At 38.2% G+C, this 401-nt stretch overlaps 1 protein-coding gene across 1 annotated transcript in view; it reads right to left on the bottom strand.

Annotated features, from left to right (window-relative positions):
• LOC119591385 (zinc finger protein 286A-like) overlaps window positions 1–401 on the bottom strand; it is a gene marked incomplete in the record, with an annotated part of 57791 nt that overhangs the window by 44723 nt on the left and 12667 nt on the right.

The raw sequence follows: 401 nt of genomic DNA, 5'->3' as shown, positions 1-401 counted from the left end.
TGCCTGGCACAAATGGGTTAAGAATACCTGACAGCTTTACTAAGCACACTATAGGGAAGATGTGGTTTCCTGTAAGGTTGGCCCATCAGGGCACAGTAAGCCCCACATACATAGGAAGTACTGACTAGTTATGTCTCAATTTCCCATGCACACTAATTTTTGTAAATAAAAACATTGTTTTTGTCTTTATCAAATAAAACATTACTAGCCTTACATAGAGTATTGGTAAACTACAGTGGCCTGGTATGGAATCTGTACTACAATATCAGAGTAAAACAGCCACCATGACAAAACACTACCATGAACCTCAAAAGGGAACCATATACAAAGTCAAAGAAATTTTTGTGGGGGATAACATCTAGTCTCATGACATGCCAAAGTGATTCTTGATGTTGAATGTC

The sequence above is a fragment of the Penaeus monodon genome, chromosome 28 (assembly GCF_015228065.2).
Source record: "Penaeus monodon isolate SGIC_2016 chromosome 28, NSTDA_Pmon_1, whole genome shotgun sequence".
In the NCBI taxonomy this organism is placed as follows: domain Eukaryota; kingdom Metazoa; phylum Arthropoda; class Malacostraca; order Decapoda; family Penaeidae; genus Penaeus; species Penaeus monodon.
This window is presented reverse-complemented; position numbering and strand designations above follow the sequence as displayed.